This window comes from Rattus rattus, chromosome 13 (assembly GCF_011064425.1).
Source record: "Rattus rattus isolate New Zealand chromosome 13, Rrattus_CSIRO_v1, whole genome shotgun sequence".
NCBI lineage: Eukaryota > Metazoa > Chordata > Mammalia > Rodentia > Muridae > Rattus > Rattus rattus.
In genome coordinates, this window is record NC_046166.1 from 69,587,560 (window position 1) to 69,606,249 (window position 18,690).

General features: G+C 46.5%; 1 long non-coding RNA gene across 1 annotated transcript in view; it reads right to left on the minus strand.

The window, feature by feature from the left end:
• LOC116914583 overlaps positions 1-18,690 on the minus strand; it is a 413,344-nt gene that overhangs the window by 320,350 nt on the left and 74,304 nt on the right. The window contains exon 2 of the long non-coding RNA XR_004389755.1: positions 13,011-13,110. This is a non-coding gene — a long non-coding RNA (uncharacterized LOC116914583). The remainder of the gene's footprint in view (positions 1-13,010; positions 13,111-18,690) is intronic.

The following is an 18,690-nucleotide window of genomic DNA, read 5'->3' on the forward strand; positions in this document are numbered from 1 at the left end:
GCCGGGCAGCCACATGAAACCAAATCCCACTCCATCCTTTACCAAAGGCGACCTGAAGATAAGGAGGGGGCTGATTATGAAGGAGAAGTCTCAGAAATGAAGACGAAGAAAATTACATTCATCAACTCCACCCCTGAGTTTCAGTTTACAGAATCCATCAAAACTGGTGATCGGCTAAGTTGGTGCACAAAATTATTTCTGTATCCGCACAATGGCGGTGCTAAGAGTAAAGGCACGAGCATTGCCCAAGCTTGCCTTAGGGACCCTCCTCACTCTGCAGGAACAGGAGAGGCTTCCCGGAACAGGCCACAAGGAGAGCGAGACACCCAGCATGTGACAGATCAGCTTTATCACACTAACCTATTTGATTCTCTACAGTGGGGGTAAAACCACTTACACGATGGCATGTGACAAAACTTTTCCCAGGAAGACTCCACATACAGCCTCTGTCCATTTATCTCCTGTATCTTTCAGTCTCCTTGCACCAATCTTTAAAACTACCATTGTCAGTATGTCTTAGCTAGGGTTTAACTGCTGTGAAGAGACACCATGACCATGGTAGTTCTAAATATTGGTGCATGAAGATTGAAAGATACAGGAGATAAATGGACAGAGTCTGTGTGTGGAGTCTCCCTGGGAAAAGTTTTGTCACATGGTGGAATGTAAGACAAGGAGCCCACAACAGGCCAAAGCATGATACCACCAAAGTCAAACTTGATGAACCATGAATTTTACTGGGGTTATTTACGGGAATATGGACAATATGGTTAATGGGGTCACTTACAGGAGCAGATATGACTCAAAGACAGCTGCATCACCAAGCCCCTCCCCAGCACAGTGACAGCTCACAAAAGCTAGGAACCTGGAGCTCACTATTCAACCTACAGGCAGATCAACTGGCTGAATGTGTCCTTTCTAAGTGACTTGGTCTGGGCAGCCAGGCAGCTCCACTGGTCTTCGCTTCTTCCAGGCAGCTGATTGTACCTCAGGGTCTTTGCAGGCTGACTTGTCTGAGAGGGAACTCTCACTTTTATTGCTTACTCTGGCAGTGAGTCTGGTCAGTTTCAGGGACTTGAAACTTGAAAGAACAACCCATATTACACGAGCTTTCCTATGTCAGCCCTGAATACCTCCTATGTCCTGACCCTATGGTAAGGCCAGCACAAAGGTCCTTGGCTATGACCTGGCCCAACATGGCCACCCAGAGTCATCCCCTGAGGTACCATCAGGACATCATGGAGGTGCCCATCACCAGAGCAGCATCATTAGGACATCATGGAGGTGCCCATCACCAGAGGAGCACCATCATTAGGACATCATGGAGGTGCCCATCACCAAAGGAGCACCAACAGGACATCACAGAGGTATCCATCACCAGAGGAGCAAGGCCTCTACAAATGGCACTGGTGAAAAACAGTGTTTCCTCCAATGCTGTTTATCCATAAGCCTTCTAGACAGGGAGCACTGTGCTTTTTCTAAAAGCCAAGCCTCAGGCTTTGAGGGACTCTGTCCCACTGTGCTGTTGTCTCCAGTACAGCTGGATACCATGGTAACAAGAGGGCCTTGGTCTTGAAACAGCAGTTAGGTCTGTCCTGCATGTTCCTCTCTGGGCCTGTTACCTACCAAGCCCTCCATTCTAGGCCTGTGATCTCTGTAAGCCTTCCTTCCATTCTGTGGTGTTTTACAAGACCTCCTACTCCAGAACTTGCTCACAGGTCTCCAGAGAGAACACACATAGGCTGCCTCTGAGACAGCCAAACCTCAGTGCTCCTCATGGGTAAACCATTAGGTATGAACCCTCAAAAGGACTCAGTGGGTATCTAGGGGATGGGAAAGATTGGCAGACCAAGGAATGGGACTCAAAAGAGCAGTCCTGGCTTCTCTCAGTGCTGGCCTTTAGCTTTGCAGCCTGAGGACAGTGCTTCTTCCTGTCACCCAGTTATGGTTTGTTTGTTTGTTTGTTGGGTGCTGTTTCTACCTATCCCATAGCTAAAGCTCATACCTCATGAAAATTCTCTTATATCACCCTCCCAGGTGTTAGGATTACATATGGAAGCCACCAACCCAGCCAAGCAGGCTGTGATTTCAGCCTGGAGCACCAGAAGACCAGCAGAGGAAGAGATTAGTTTGTAAATTCATTGGATCCCACCTGAAAAGGTCCACCCTTCAGCTAATCAGGCTTCCTGTTCCTTTATGACTTCTTATTAGAGTTGAGGAAATCTTTGAGCACCTCTAAGGACAAGTGCTCACTGCTCAAAAAGAAAAAAAGACGACGAAGAAAAAAAGACTTGTGTTCCCAGCAGGCAGAGGCATAGGGCTCCTTTCCTGGGGTTTCAGGTTGTTCACATAAAATATACAAAAGCTCACTAGATGAGTCTCTCTCCCTGTCCCTCTCCCCCTTTCTCCCCTTCCCCCTCTCTCCTCCACCCCCTCTCCCAATCTCCCTCCCCTCTCTCCCTCTCCTTTCCTTTCCCTCTCTCCCTGTCCCTCTCCCTCTCCCCTCCCTCTCCCCCTTTTCCCCCCTCTTCCTTTCTCCCCCTCTCCCTCCCCTCCCTCCCTCCCTCCCTCTCTCCCCTCTCCCTCCCCTTCCTCTCTCCCTTTCTCCCCTCTCCTCCCTCCCCACCCCCCTCCACTGCCCTCTCCTCTCTCTTTTCCGCCAGGGTTCAGGTTAAATTAGCTAACCTTGTGCATTTTAATTCTCTCCACTTCCTATCTAATCTCTTTGGTAACCATGACCAACAACCTATACCTCCCAACACAGCATATGCTCTGACAGAGCCACGCTCCACAGCTGCCTAAAGCTCAAGGCACTGTGGCCAACAGACTCTTGTAATCCCAGTCATGTGAAGGTTAAGACGCCCTTAATATACACGGGTAGCTCTGGATAACCGAAGGGTCGCAGCAACAGATAACGGTATATCATCTCCCTCACAAGAGGGAAGGTCCCCGAAGACACAGTCCCTGTGCCTCTCAAAGCCAGAGTTCTGGAAGCAACCATGATGAGCAAGTAATGCTGCATTCTAGATCTGGTATTTTTCTGAGGTTTCCCTGGGAGTTCACAGTATCTAAAGCAGGACCAGAGACTCTTCAGGACAACATGGCTGCCAGCCACCGCTGTGCTCTCCAGATGCAAATGGTCTTCAAACTGGCTGTTTGTTTGCTATGTAAGATCTACTCACTCAATGGTGAGAAAGACCTCAGAAGACAAAGGCCTCACACACAAACGAATGAGTCTGCCCTAACAGGAAAAAACCCGAATTTGATAAACTCGAACAAGACATACAAGAACTCTGAGGCAGGTAACTGACAAAAACCTGCAGAAATGTCACGAACCTGAGGCCAACTCACAGAAGACATGCGAGGCTGGGAGTGCGGGTGAATTAATTACAAGATGTCACCACAATCAGAAACACAAGCTAATTACAGTATCACTCTCTAAGTATTCAAGAAACCCAAGGAGTTGGCCTCGCACGGAAGAATGCTTAAGGAATCCAAGTTGACAAGCAAAGCCTGAAACCTGACGTGCACAGGATTGCACACATCTGTCATCCCGCTGCTCAGGGGGCTGAGTGGGAACACTAAACACAGTGTGGCACCGTCTCTGCAAACACAAAAGAACTCAAGTTCGCCAGAGGAGCTTATTCCGTGCACTCAATACCCTACAAAACGACTGCACGTGGGAGGCTCTGGGCTCTTCGCCGGGTTGGCCAAAGTAACACCTGGCCCTGCTTTAGAGACCCCAGAGGGAGTCTTTACTGTAAACCTGCTACAAAGTACTAACATTTTATGAGCTAGTGGCTTTTTTGACAAGAGGAAGGGTGAGGAATGAGCATGCCCAGGGGACGTGTGAGACCCGCAGGTGGATTGTGGACTCGGGACTCATGGCCATGGCTGGAGTTGCTGGTTCTTTTCCTATAGGCCCCTAAAGAAAGCATTTCTAACATTAGGGGTTGACTTTGGAGATTTAAGAGGAAGGAACTGACTGAAGAAAAGCTGGAATAATCTAAGTAAGCAGTGAAAGATAGATGTGAGAAGGCAAATGTTTCAAATGCCAGGTAACAGTGCAGACTAGGAGTCATTTCTCATTTCTGTTTGAAATGAGCCCATGATCTGAGCAGAGATAAACTCCACCCAATGAGAACATCCCGCAGGACCACTCACATGCTAAGACGTTCACATGCAAAGACATGCAGACACACATAGACCGGCATGCACGCCAACAGATGCACACACAGACACATAGCATAGAGTCATGCTTGAGCCCATAAAGTAGCTTTCTTAAATTTTATATTTAGTTGTTTAAAAATAAATATGTGATGGATGCTTAGGGGAAGCCCAGGGGGAGTAATGGGTCAATTCAATCACGATATACTAGATACATGTATGAAATTTTAGCTAACGAGGTCATGTATCTTGGAGATAAATTATAATTTATCTGAAAAAAATTATAATTCCTCCCATTCTAAGTATGCATCTTTATGGTCACAGATATGGTTCTCACTCCGTATCAAAGAAGCTTCCTTTTGCAGCAGCTGGAGCCCTTTACAGAAAGCTGTGCTTATATCACAGAAAGAACCAACAAATAAAATGGACAGAAGAGAGCGTCCCAAGGTACACCCTTAGATAAGCCAGCTCAAGGGAGCCCCGCTCCCTGCAGCTCAGGCCCATTCCTGCTCTTACACAGATGGGTAAAGGGCTGGCCCTTCTTTTTTAACCTAAGTGTTAAAAGTGTCACAAATAAGAAAAAAAATTACTTTTAATTTCTTACTTGTAGTTTGTTTTGTTTTGTTCTCAGGTAGAACACTTGAAGCTCTAAAGAGGAGCGACCAAAAAGGCAAGTAAACAGAGCCTGGCAGGGAAGTAAAATTTACAAACTTTTTAAACTAAACACTGTGCATTCTACTCAATGGATCATGTATAGAATCATGCGCTCTTGTCACCAAGGGATAAAGAAGCGGCTACCTCAGCCCACCTTAGCTCCACCCACCTCAGCCCACCCTAGCTCCACCCACCTCAGCCTGCCCCGCCCCACCCCGCCCCTCCTGGGACTGCTGGCTGCTCCCAGTTCATCTTGTGCCTGGGCTTCACCTTTTACTCTCACAGCCCACATTGAAACTATTGCACTCTGGGGAGGGTGGTTAAGTCCCCAGACCCCAAGTGAGACCGAGTTCCTCAGCGAACTGGCCTGTCTGCGCTTTACCCCACTGCTTCCTTCCAAAATTGTAATTAGTCATATCCTCGGTTGGCGCTCACACCTGCCGATTCCCAGCTCGTGGCTCTACCAGGCTTCTGTTTGTGCCTTCCTGGATCCTACTCACTGGCTACTGGCTAACTTTTTAAACGGGAGAGATTCTCATTGTGCCTGCATGTTTCCAAGTAAGACGGTGCAGCCACCTTACCAACAGCAAACTCGCAGATCCAGGAACACTGCAGGGACACTGGTGTCCATGAACAACATCTATCGTTCCACTGCTGTCAAAGTACAACAGAGCTAACCCCACCTTGGAAAAGGTCAAAAGTAACTATTCACACAAGAAATGTGGAGATTTTGTTCAAATCCAGGTTGAAAACTAAACTTTCAAAGATGAAGGCTGAGTGTGGATTCAGACGGGGAAGAAGAAACTACAGCTACAGAAAAAAATGACAACAAAGGGTCCAGGCTCCTGGAGCCCTGTGACGTCATGTGATACAGCCTTTGCGGGTGTGGTGACAGATCCCGGAGACAAAGGTGACTCAGCCTAGAGTGTCCCTAAAGAGAACTCGAGGGGACACGTGACAGAAAAGTCCTTGAGGTTTGCAGACAGGATGTCCTAGAGGAGGAAAACGCAGGAAACCAAGCCTCCAAGGAGGAAATAGCCCCCACAGACACCTGGATTTCACCCCCAAACCCCAAACTGACCTGACCTGCAGAATGGAGACATGAGCGTACTGGACTGATAAGCACCAGCAGCTCATGGGAGCATCACCACAATGTCTGAATTAAGAGTTCTCTCTGCTGCTACCCCTCCCCCACCGAGAGGTCCTCTTGGGATGGGGCAATGTCAAAGTCTCCCTGACCTTTCCACAGATGCATGCGCAAAGTCACAGAGGAACCACTGAGACACATGGTCACCTTGTCACCCCAAGCTATGTCTAGAAAAGCAAGGGGTCTTCCAAGGAATTGACCAGCTGTCCCTGTGGCTGTGTAAACCTTAGATGTAGATGAATGGAAAGGCTGATACTACATCCACCCTGCAGCAGAGAAAAAAATAAGTTCCCAAAAACAGTCAATGGAAGGTAACAGGACATCAAGGGAGAATACAGGCTCCCTTAGCAAACCAGAGGATATCAGAGCTCTGTCCCTAAGGAGCAGCATGGTGATAGGCAGTGGACAAAACTGTTGGAAGCGCTGGAAGAGACCCCGCTCTGTATCTATATATAAACATGAAAAGTCTGCAGATCGCATCAGTCAACTGTGAGAGCTGAATGTGTATTTTCTTGTGGGGTTTTTTTCTTTTCTTTTCAAAGAAAGGCTTTTAAAATATAGCATTGAAGCCAGAAGTTGCAAACAGAATTCTAGACATGACTTCTAAGACTACTTATTATTTATAAAAAAAAAATGATAAAGTGGAAGCCCAATTACAATTGGAAAAGCAAATAATAATAATAATCCTAGTGATGTTGAAATGAGCTAGAAGACCCTTCTCTACAACTCACAAGCTGAAGAGGAGGAAAAGCAGAAGTGTCGCTTTGGTCAACTCCAAAGAATGGAAGATGGAGATTTACCACAAGCCATAGACGGACCAGAGGTCACAAGCAGAACCCAGGAGAAAGGCTACACTTCAGTCTTGGTTGGAGGGCAATGGCTACACACATTTTTCTGGAAACTGTATGGAAATATACACTGAAAGATCTTTTAAACTGCCACACTTTCTGAAATGCTTTAATACTCAGAAGGAAGGGATTTCCTGGAGGACCCTCTACACCAGACTCAGACATCCACATGGGTCTCAGTGCACAGTTGAGCACAGTAGGTCCACACAACCGTGTGCTTGATGGCTTTAAGAGGTCTTGATTCATCGTCAAGAAGGGCTGGGGATGTACTCACAGCTGGTAGAGCGCTTGCCTGGTGTGCACAAGGTCCTGGGGGCTTGATCCCAGCACCACACAAAACGGTCATAGTGGTGCTTGCCAGAGATCTCTCGCTGGGGAGGTTGGAGCAGGAGGATGAGAAGTTTAAGGTCATCCTTCAGTGACAGATTTCGAAGCCAGCCTGGGCCACATTAGAGCTTGTCTCAGAAAACAAATGAATGCACAACAGAGGCCAGGGAAGTGGCTGTCAGTAACATGTGCTCTGTACAAGCATGAAGGTCTGATTGTGGGTCTCTAGCACCCATGAGAGTGAACATGTGTAACTGGGGCACTGGGGAATGGGTGAGAGATGAGCATATCCCCAGAGCTCCCTGGCCAGCCAGTCTAAACAGCTGGTGAGCTCCAGGTTCAACGAGAGACCCTGTCTCAAAAAAAATAAGGTGGAGAGCAACCTAGGAAAACATCTAATTTCAACCTTTGACCTCTCAGGTACACCCATGTGTACATGCACACTGGAACATGTGCGTGCACTGTATTCAACCCCGCCCAAAAAAAAAAAACGTTTACAAGTTATTATAATAGTATAAGCTGTTAATTTGTCAGACATGTTATTGTAACAGTTTTACTTATATAAACCAGGAAACATACAGATGGAAAGTTGTAGCATAAATTTTTGTGACCTACTTTTAATAGGGGTCCAACCTCTCCTCTAGCCCACCACCCAGCAGAGGTAGTAGAAAAGTTATAAGGATATGGGGGAAGTGGACCTGTTCAGCAATTTGGGGGCGAGCTTGATCTTCTCGGGCAGCAGGTCAGTCCTGTAACAAACACCAGACATGCACGATTCAGCGGCTGCAGACCAGGCCTCTAGGCAGACGGACACCAGGCACAAACCAGCCGCTACGGCCCAGTCCTTTCAGCAAGCAGACACCAGGCAGCTGTAGTTCAACCCTAAGAAACCACCAGGCTCAACAACCAGCCTGAGGAGAGGCCATTAAAGGGCCAAGCTGCCACAGGAAACTCATGAGCAGTTCTTGGGTGAGTTTCTCTCAATGGCAGCGTCACCACAAGTTGAGCTCAACAGTGCAATGTAAGGCGAACCAATGCATGGGTGTCTTTAGTGAGGAATAGCGAGGTGGAGCAAACCAAAGCTCAGCGCTCGTCTCCCGCTGCCTGTGGGGTCAGATTAATATTCCTTCATCACGGGTCCTTTCATGTGTTTGCTATAACCAAACATCCTTTCACCTGTGTCTGCTTCAGAAAAACATGCTTTCACGTGTCTGATTTAGCGAGACATCCTTTTCACCTGTGTGCCCCAGCAAACCATCATCTGACACAACTGACTTTCTAAAGAAACCAGAATTTCCACTTCAGAAAGTAATCATCGCCTTAGCAATTTCACCGTTGAACTCTTCTCATTGAATAACTTTTCTATGGTAAGATATATTACATCTTTTTTGTTTAGACTTTGTTTCTGTATAAAGGTTTATCTCATTGTTATGTATGTGTGCATGTGTGTCTTTGTCGGTGTGTACCACACGCATGTGGGTACCTCTGATGCCAGAAGACAGTGTGGGATTCCCTAGAGATGGAGTTACAAGTGTAATCACTTGTGACCTGACAGGGGCCGGTACTGGGAACTGAACTCAGGTCCTCTGGAAGAGCCGAGTCCTCTTAACCACTAAGCCATCTCTCCAGACCATGTTTAGACAAGTACCGCACATATGCATAGTGAACTTTAGAGTTCTATAAGGCTCGCTCCGAGTCAGCATGACACTCCTGCGACTGACTTGCTTGTCTTGTTTCTAGACGGACATGTAGCTTGCTGCAGTGAGAAGTGCCAGCTTGCTTGGCATTGTGACCGCGATGGTTATCACTGCCCCATGGCTCAGATGTCTTTGTAATAAGACGATGTAAATTTGAGGTGGAAAACGTGGAGCTACGGCCAGAGCTCATCCCAGGAGGACATGAGAACATGATGGTGCAGACTTCGCCATCATCAAAAGGCAAGCAACAAAGGGCCTACCTCAGAACCTGGATTTCCACACGCTGACCCAGTACAGGCCATGTCTTTATCCCCTACACTGCGCTGAGCTGCCAGAGCCCCCGCCAGTGTTCTAGCTACAGCTGAGCCTGCTAGGTTTCCAATGATGGGCGATGCACAGAGAAAGCATTGGCAGTTTCTCCTGTTTAACCGGTGCTGCCAAATCAGAGACAGGATCAAAAATGAAAACGACCCAGTTTGCCAAAGTTAAACAAATTTTTAAGAATCAGAGCCTGTGCTCCAAACTCTAACTTTAAAAACAAAGCGGTTCTTCTCACAACGGGCATGGCTTTCCTGGAACCTGAACCAGTACATTCACACGTGAGGGATACTAAATGCATCCTGCTCAGTAGCTTTCCCTAGGCACCCTGATCTGCACAACTCTGCTCACCATTCCCTTGGAGACCGAACAATGTCATTTACAAAACAAATTGTTTCCCTACCTGGGGTTAGTTGGGACTGCACCTGCAGCCAATGCTGAGATTCACTCTAAAGAGTGACAAACCCCACTGGTATGAGCACGGCAGAGCTTACTCACTATCCTAACGCCCGTGAGGATGTGACGGTGTTGTCACTGGCTGGGGTCTACAACATGAGCTCACAAACACACTAGTCAGCCCCAGTGAATGATTCAAAGACCGTCACTGCTCATATATACATTTTGATTATAACCGATGTGAATGGCACACTTCCGCAGTTGACTTGGACGTTTAGCCTTCTGGTGGGCATTGCTACCTAACTTGCTTCAGTGAAGAGTTGGAACTGTTGGGCTGTGACAGCGAGGGCATCACTGTCCTGTGTGCAGACCTGACACACTGCCATTTCCAAGGGACACCCAGGTACTGAACGGTGCTCTGCAAGATTACATTATGTCCTCATTTTCCCTATTTAGACCCAGGGGGCACCTGAAAATCAGAGGTCAGCTCCTAGGGTATAAAGCAATATGCCTGTGCCACTTTGGGTCCTGGTAACTCTCTGCTCTGGTGTCCTCCTGTGTACCACAGGCTGTCCCTTGGCATCCCTGACGTCTTCCTGTAAGACACTAGAGGCAGTGTGCTCGCTCCAGAGTGCCAAGCACAAATGTCTGCAGACGCGTACCCATGTTGCCTGGAGGAAACGCTACTTCTGTTTAAGAATCACTACAACGAGAAACAATTAACCGCCTCCCGATGGGAGATCTGGCGCAATCCTGTCACCAGCTCTGAAACATATCCCCTCTAATGAGAAAGAACAAAAAAGACTGTGTTTTCCCTAAGAAAGAAAATTAATGAGAAAGGCTGGTTAGACACGGGACGGCGGAACACAGATCCGTGCCTCCTCGCCTTCCTCCACTCTGCGCTCATGCGCGAGGCTTTAAAATAAGGGTCGGTCGGTCCTGAACTTGGCTGGAGAAATAAGAATATACCACCCAGCAGGGTCAAAATCAGCAGAGTCACCCTGAGACCAGAAAGCAGATGGAGTCACAGGGGCTAAGTGAAACCCACATCCCAGAGCCCAGGTGGAGGCTGAGGGGGTGAGGACCAGCAGCATGGTGGGGAATGAGAAGGCCTCCAGCAGATCCTAGCCCACAGAACGCAAAGGGATGATCCTGTTTCCTAGCATCTTCACCACCCCTCAGAAGTATTTATGGAAATACAAAAATATCTAGCACCCAACAAAGTAGAAAATCAGAGATGAGTCCACAGAACTTGGGGCGTCTTCGGGAAAGAAATCAGGCCTGAAATCGACTGCTGGCGTTTTAACCTTTAGATTTTCTCTTTAATGGAGAATGAATTAAAATAAAAGGGTGCAGAGGAAAGGGGCAAATAAAGACCAGAGCCGACATCAGTCGGACAGAGGATACGAAATCAACCAAAACATCAGGGGAGCCAGAACTGGTTCACTGGGAAAATGAATGTTACTAATCCTCAGAATAATGAAGGAACGGGACAGAAGACCCAGTCACCAGCACACAAAACTAACCAGGCAGTGTCATCCCGGATGCCACAGGCAGAAAGAGCAGACCCAGGGAACATTATAGGCAACTCCTCACTGACAACAATGCTTCTCGGAGGCCTGCTGACATCTGCCCACGCTGGTCTTCCCAGCTAGAGGCTGGAATCTCAAGGGATCAGGGATAGCTTGCTGTCAGGAAAGCCCCACAAAACCAAAACCTGACCCATGTGTGTAAACTGCTCCTCAGGGACATTTTTGTCATCTCCTGCTGGCTCTAACAGGACATCTCGATCCTAAATGACACCAGGAAGCAGACCAGCAATAGGTTGAGAATCTCACAGTGGGCCATCCCAAAATGCTACAGCAGTGGAGGGTCCTGCCAGGCCATCCAGTGGCCCTGGGTGGAGTGGGGTGGGGCGGGGTGTGTCCCTTCCCAAGTCAGATTCCTATGGAACAGTAAAAAGTGTTCGTAGAAGCCTACAGAATGGACTTTTTCTCCTTCGGCAGTAAGAAGGGACCTAGGAACCAAGAGGTAGACAAACTCTTCAACTTCCCATTCCCAAGGCCCACCCTGACACTGCTGCCTGGATGCCTAGATATCTAAGGAGGAAGAACGCTGGGAGATTCTGTCCTCCAGTGAGTCCAGCTGGCACAGAGCTGAGCTCTAGCTGTAGGTCGTACAGGATACCAGGGTCACAAAAAATAAACATGAACAACAACAAAGTGGTTTTCCCATCCGAGCTAACCACCTGCCTTTGAAAGAAAAACAAAAACAACAGACCAGCAATACAACAGCCACAAGAGACCTCGGCCACAGCTCCCCGCAGCATCTGCGTGCCCTGCCACACCTCTGTCCCTCCATGACAGATAAGCTAATGTGTGCCCTGTTTCCCAATGGGGTTACTGGTTATGCATTCCCCTGCTCTAAGTCCTGGGGTTCCCGAGCCAGAGCAGCAGACCAGGAAAAGGAAGATGAGCCTGCCCCCCAATCCTTTAGTAGGATTCAGAGTAGAATTTGTACCACTTGGGAGGCCTACTTGAAGTCTAAGGACTTCACTTGAAAGTCTGAGGAAGAAAGAAGGGGGTAGGGAGATATACCCCCCTCGGTGATTTCCCAGACCCCCCCAAACTTCCATAGGTTTCATTTATTCTTTCTGTATTCATCTCTACCCCGCTGAGGGCTCCCCCATACAGCCTTTAGCCCCTTCCCAGGGTACGGCAAAGAAATAAATGTGAACAACAGAAAAGTTTTCCAGACTTTCTGGCAGATAGAGGCAGGCATGGGCTGAAGGTCCTGTCCCCCACATGGCTCCCCCCATGCCCCATGTCCCCACCCCCGTGTAATCAGTCCAGGACTAAGTTCTGTGCTCAGCTCCTTTATCTGAGATTTGTAGAAGTCCAGTCTCTCTTTAATGAATTCCAGTGAGTTCCCTTTCTGGCTAAACCAGCTGACGAATTTTGCTAAGTATTGCAAGTCTTTTTTCTTTCTTTTTTTTAAATTAATTTTTTTATTTACATCCCAAATGTTGCCCCCCTTCCCCATCCCCCTCTTGCAGAGTTCTTCCCCATCCCCCAACTTGTCTTTGAGTCTGAGAGGGTGCTCCCCCATGTCCCCCACAATCTCTACAGGATTAGGCAATCCTCTCCCACTAAAGCCAGACAAGGCAGCCCTCTGCTACATATGTGCTGGGGGCCTGGGACCTGTATTAATGTACCTCTCTGTGACTGGCAGAACAGCGTCGTGACGCACATGGAGAGGTTGGGGCATGCTAGGCGGTCATTACGGACCACCTTGGCTCCCCAGCTCCCCTCCAGTTTCCGAGGGTCCTTTAGCAGCTGAATTTTAACCCATCACTCTTTACGTCCTTCCTGAGACAGAGGCCCTGTGACAGCAGTGAGGGAAGGCTGGAGAATGGACAGACACAGAAAGGAAAGGAGAAATAGAGAGATCACACAGTACCTGAGCCGTCCCCATTTTGGCTGGCAAGGTGCAGGCTGGGGTTCGCAGGCTGCTGTGAGATCGCGTAGTACTATGGCCGGGCCTCAGATGGTGGGGAAGCCTAGGATGAGGAATGGATAGAAAGGGGGAAAATGATAAAAAAGGGTAAACAACCTCCATCCAGGGGGAAAATAAAAAACATGGAGTATACATTAAAGATAAGCAGCTCGGTACTCGTTAGATCAAGAACAGCAGTAGGGAGCTGCCTCTCTAAGGGCGCACGGCATGCACGGTTGTGAAAAATATCTCGATTCTAAAGCAAGGTTTGAAATGATGAATGGGTTTAACAACTTCAAAATATTAAACCAGAGAGAAAAAGAAAAACTGCTCTCTAAATCAAGATTTGTAACTCCTTCTGCAACTCTGTGATTAAACCAGATTTGTGAATTAGCCCCCAGGCCGGGCACGCTGCGAGACAGACGTGGCATCAAATATTAAACATTTAAATGGGGTGACAACCCCAGACGACGCTGAAGTTTGCCCTGATTTTAAAACAAGTGCTAAACCATGTATTTGATAGATTTTAAGACTCCTTCATTTTTTTTCATCCCTTGCACATTAACACATAAAATCACCATTTGCACCAAATAAGAACTACGTGGCATAGGAACCTTAGCTCCACAACATCACAGTAGGAAACATGACGGCGCTATCCTGAAATGTTCTCCTACATGTACTTTACCTGACCCTTAAAAGTCATGGTCGTGACACAGTACTGCCCTGAATAGTATTTATGAATACTGCACAGCGTATAACGTCTTCTGAAAACTATTTTGTCACCTAAACCTTGGACAAATACACCAATGAGCTACTAAATGCCAGGTAAACACTTTTAGTTGCACAGTGCTAATAAGCTAAGGATATGAATTTTGAACAAGTACACACTGTTGTACTTGGAGACCTGAACCCAGACCAACCATCATCAGAGAGGCTTAACCAACTCACAGGAGCGAGTGCAAAGACCCACAGCTAAGCATTAGGCTGAGCTTGGGGAATCCCATAGATGGGGATGAAGAAGGATCATAGGAGCCAGAGGGTGGAGGATACCGTGAGAATATGACCCACAGAATCAACCAAGCAGGGCTCAAAGGGGCTCACAGAAGCTGAAGCGACAATCACAGCACCCGTATGGATCTGGGCTAGGTCCTCTGCACACATGTTGTGGCTGTGTAGCTTGGTGATCTTGTGAAACTCCTAACCGTAGGGGAGGAAAGCTGTTTCTGGCTCTATTGACTGATGGGAGGGACCCTTCTCCTTCTACTGCGGTGCCCCCCTCCAGCCTAGATCTGAGGGTTTATGCCCAGTCTTATTATCTCTTGTTGCTGTGTTTGGGGGACCCGCTCTTTTCTGAAAGGACACAGAGGAAGAATGGATCTGGGGTAGAGGGGAAGTCAGAGAAGTGAAGTAACGGTAGCCAGAATCTAATGTATGGGAGAAGAATTTTAAAAGGAAAACTTTTCATTTTAAGTCGTTACTAACTCACTTGATCTATGCATTTAAGTAGCATTTCTAATAAAATAACACTTTTAGAACAGTCGTGTTCAGAATACACATGTATGTAAATTAAATGTATTGACAGCTGGTAATAAACTGGCCACAATTCATAAGAAATTTTTTTCTCGAATGACTGTATAATATACATACATTTTTAATTTATGAATTAGAAATTAATTCTATTTCTCTCCAATAGACAATTACCCCAGAAAATTTACTGAATAATCGATATTTTCCTAATTTGAAAGTGCCATCCATATAAAAACATTCATCCACAGATTTATTAGCTGCCTGTAGCATTCATGTTTCCTCTAGCACTGAACCCACAATGTAGATATCCTTTAAAACTCTTTGTAACTAAACAATCTTGCTAGGACTTCAAGTACTTGAAGAGACAGGGAGAGAGCGGAAAACCTTGTCTTATCCCTGATTTGAGTGGGGTTGCTTTAAGTTCCTCTATATTTAATTTGATGTTAGCTATTGGCTTGTCGTACACTGCCTTTATAGGTATGCACCTCGAATCCCTGATCTCACCAAGACTTTAAATATGAAGGAGTATTGGATTTTGTCGAAGGCCTTTACAAAACGCATCGAATGAGATGAGCAGTGTGTTTTTTTTTTCTTTCCGTTGGTTTACATAGTGGATTACGTCGATGGATTTTCATAAATTAAACCACCGCTGTGTTCCTGGGATGAAGCCTACTTGATCATGGCAGATGATGTCCTTGATGTGTTCTTGGATTGTTTGTGAGTGTTTTATTGACTATTTTACATCAATGTTCATAAGGGAAACTGGTCTAAAATTCTCTTTGTTGAGTCTTTGTGTGGTTTAGATATCAAGATGAAGGTAGCCTCATAAAATAAGTTTGGCAATGTTCCTTCTGTTTCTATTTTGTAGAATAGTTTGAGGAGTATTGGTATTAGCTCTTCTTTGAAAGTCTGGTAGAATTCTGTGCTCTAACCATTTGGCAGTGGGGTTAGTTTTGGTTCAGAGACTTTTAATGACTGCTTGTATTTCCTTAGAGGTTGTAGGACTTTTTGGATAGTTTACCTGATCTTGATTTAACATTGGTAGGTGGTATCTGTCCAGAAAACATCCATTTTGTTTAGATTTTCCAATTTTGTGGAGTACAGGCTTTTGAGGTAACTCTTTGAATTCCCTCAGCATCCATTGTTATGTCTCCCCTTTCATTTCTGATTTTGTTAATTTGGATACTGCCTTTTAGTTAGTTTGGCTAAGGTTTTGCCTATTTTGTTGATTTTTTCTCAATGAACCAGCTCTTGGTTTTGCTGGCTCTGCGTTGTTCTCTTTGTTTCTGATTGATTGATTATAGCCCTGAGTTAGATTATTTCTTCCCATCTACTCTGCTTCGGTGTGTCTGCTCCTTTTTTTTCTAGAGCTTTCAGATGTGCTTTTAAACTGCTAGTATGAGAACTCTCCAATTTCTTTATGGAGGCACTTTGTGGCAAAGGGAATACTTCCCCACTGCTGGTGGGAGTACATACTTGTACAACCACTCTGGAAATCAATTTGGCAGTTTCTCGGAAAATTAGGAATAACCTTAAGACCCAGTTATATCACTCCCAGGCATATACCCAAAAGATGTCCTCCATACCACAAGGACACTTGCTCAGCTATGTAAACTGCAGCTTTATTCATAATAGCCAGAAACTGGAAATAGTTCAGATGTCTCTCAACTAAAGAATGGATTTTTTTTAAAGTGGCTCGTATACTCAATGGAATACTACTCAGCTATTGAAAACAAGGACATCATGAAATTTGCAGACAAATGAATGGAACTAGAAAATATCATCCTGAGTGAGGATGTCCCAAAAGAATATGCATTGTAGGGGGTTGGGGATTTAGCTCAGTGGTAGAGCACTTGCCTAGCAAGCGCAAGGCCCTGGGTTCGGTCCCCAGCTCCGAAAAAAAGAATAAAAAAAAAGAATATGCATTGTATGTACTCACTTATAAGTGAATATTAGCCATAAAGTACAGGGTAACCATGCTACAATCTACAGACCCAGAGAAGCCAAACAACAAGGAGGACCCAAGAGAGGATGCTTGATTCTCACTCAGAAGGGGGAACAAAAGAGACCTCTGAGGTGGATGGAGGAAAAGAATTGCAGGGCAAGGGAAGGAGAATCAGATGTAGGGAAAGCAGTAGAGAGAGGGCCAGGAGAGTGAAGGAAGACAGGGTAGGTATCTCTAAGATATGACAGAGACCTGGAGGCAGGAGGCTCCAGGAAGTCTATGGGGTAACTCTAGCTGAGACTTCTAGCAGTAGAAGATTTGGTGCCTGAAGTGGCCACTTCCAGTAGCCAAGCAGGACTCCCAGTGGAGGGGTAAGGACACCAACCCACCCACAAAACCTTCTGCTCAAAATGTGTCCTGCCTACAAGATGTGCAGAGACAAAGGTAGAGCGGAGTCAGAGGGAATGGCCAACCGATGATTGTTGAGAGCTATCCCATGAGCAAGAACCAATCCGTGACACCATTAATGATACTCTGCTGTGCTTGCAGACGTGATTGTAACATGGCTGTCCTCTGAGAGGCTCCACCCAGCAGCAAACGGGAACAGATGCAGAGAACTGCAGACACACATTAGATAGAGCTCAAGGAGTCTTATGGAAGAGTTGGGGAAAAGACTGGTGAGTCCAAAGAGGACAGGGACTCCACAGGAAGGCCACCTGAGTTAACTAACCTGGAATTCTGGGGGCTCCCAGAGACTGAACAACCAACTGAAGAGTGAGCATGGGCTGGACCTCAGTCACTACACACATGTGCAGCCTGGTCTTCATGTGGAACTCCAACAACAGGAGTGTGGGCTGTCCCTGAATATGTTGCCTATCTATGGATCCCATGCCCTTAACTGGACCATGTTGTCTGGCCTCAGTGAGAGTGGATACAGGCCTAGTACTGCAGTGACTTGATATGCCAGGTTGGGATGATACCTAGGGAGACCTCTGTCTTGTCAGCCAAGGAGAGGAGGCATATATGAGGGAAGACCAGGAGGAGCAGGGCAGAACTGCCATTGGGATACAAAGTAAATAAGTAAGTTAATTAATGAAAAAAGTCTGGCAAGGTTATTCTTATGAGTCAGGTTTATTATCCCTTATTCATGTGCCCTCTTAACCACTTTCACTGCCTCTCCAAACAGGGAAGTAAGCTGCTGTGAGTCAGTCACTACTTGTGCACACACGCTGCACTGGTCTGCATATGCTTTGCCCAGGGAGTGGCACTATTAGAAGGAGTGGCCTTGTTGGAGTAGGTGTGTCATTGTTGGTGTGGGCTTTAAGACCCTCGCCCTAGCTGACTGGAAGTGAGTCTTCCACTAGCAGCCTGTTACAGATGAAGATGTGGAACTCTCAGCTCCTCCTGCACCAGGCCTGCCTGGATGCACCATGTTTCTGCCTTGATGATTATGGACTGAACCTCTGAACCTGTAAGCCAGCCCCAATTAAATGTTGTCCTGATAAGACTTGCCTTGGTCATGGTGTCTGTTCACAGCAGTAAACCCTACCTAAGACACATGCATTTCACATGCAGACAGACAAACACTCCTCAGAAGAAACACGCATTCACAGTAATTTTGCCACTTAAACACCTCTCTATACAAAGGACTGACCATAGTTTATACCCCTTTCAAGTGATCCAAGGTTCTCCTCAGGGCAAGGCGTTCTGTGAGTCACTGGTTCCTGACATGGGACCTGCTTTTTCATTATCTTATCATGTGCAATTTATCAATCTCCCTATTTATCAAATAGATTTTATATAGACCTCCATCTTCTACTTGATTAATCATACCTAATCACATATACTTTCCCAAAATGACACATGCCCCGGGACCATAAAGGGTTGCAAGAGCAGTCCTGGATTTCCCAGGCTCTCTGCAGCACTGCTGAGCTCCCTGCTAGACTCCCGTCTATGAGAGAGACACTTTCTATAATCTGTCAGATGCTACATCCATTTATATAATTACATTCACTTGGAATGTTTATCAGAAGTGGCTGTTACACTGTATCAAGGTCTTCCATTATCTGTTGATATAATTGTGATATTCCCCTGCTACTATGCTCACTTCTTGCATTATTAGAACCAAGATCTTACCACTGAGGTAATACTTCATTTACAAAACAAAGCCGA